Genomic DNA, 995 nt, shown 5'->3' with positions numbered 1-995 from the left:
TGGATGAAAAATCCACCAGATGGAATTGACCAAAAGAGTATAAGAAAACATTTAAAAATTGGCTACGCTGCTGAGAGAAGTCTCTTGCCGTAATATTCTTAAAAGATTTGGGGCCGCTCAGATGACAGAATTGGGGTCTAATTTGCTCATTCAAAAATTAAAAAAACCTCCATTGATTTCTGTGTTTGTATACATTGCCACCTAGTGTCCAGTATATGTATAACATCCCACAATACTTATATGTGCAAGATACAGTAGGAAGCTGATATTTTTGTCAGATAATTGAATTGTTAGATTCCATCCAGACACATGTGGGTTAAAGCTCTGCAAATTCATTATTTTTAGAGAAATATGTAAATTATCACAAATCATGGAGATGCTGGGGATTGAACCCAGGGCCTCATACATGTGGAGCATGCGCTCTACCACTGAGCTCCATCCCCTGGTGGAGGAGCCTGAAGACCTTCTTATTTCTGTCAGACAATGGTCTCCGTGTGCGGCGCTGCTGTGTTATATTCTTATAAATCCCTCAACATTGAAATCGTAAAACCAAGAAGGAAAAGTCCTGAATTACGGAAATCACAGGATATAAATATACTGGAAATAAATCATTTCTTCTGGTGTCGCCGGATCCTGAGAGCAGAAAGTTTTACATTTTTTAGGCAATGAAGTTATAGGAGGGCTTCATTTCTGCGTGACAAGATGTCGCTCCATTCTCTGATAGATTCGTCTTTTGGATAATTTATTCTACACTTTTTTGGAGGTGAAATGTAGAGAAGAAACAACAATTCTGTGTTATTTTACCCCCTGTTCACTCCTCAGTATAACGGACAGATCAGCTTTTCTCCTGCAGTAGAAATGATAATAACAATATACAATTTATATCCTTCTTATGCTTTACTGCCTTTACACAAAATAAATCATCTTTTTCGTGGGGTTCACCGTATTCCAAGACTCAGACATTTTCTTTCCTCTTCTGCAGATCAGTGACGTCT

At 38.1% G+C, this 995-nt stretch overlaps 1 non-coding gene across 1 annotated transcript; it reads right to left on the bottom strand.

The window, feature by feature from the left end:
- Positions 1-371: 371 nt before the first annotated feature.
- Positions 372-443, bottom strand: TRNAV-CAC (transfer RNA valine (anticodon CAC)). Its single transcript has one exon. It is a non-coding gene; the product is annotated as a tRNA-Val (tRNA).
- Between the last annotated feature and the right edge of the window lie 552 nt (positions 444-995).

Source organism: Phyllobates terribilis, unplaced genomic scaffold (genome assembly GCF_046119375.1).
Source record: "Phyllobates terribilis strain yellow unplaced genomic scaffold, ASM4611937v1 Scaffold_4__5_contigs__length_816908805, whole genome shotgun sequence".
NCBI classification, from domain to species: Eukaryota; Metazoa; Chordata; class Amphibia; order Anura; family Dendrobatidae; genus Phyllobates; species Phyllobates terribilis.
The sequence above is the reverse complement of the archived record's forward strand: the minus strand, read 5'-3'. Positions and strand labels throughout refer to the sequence as shown.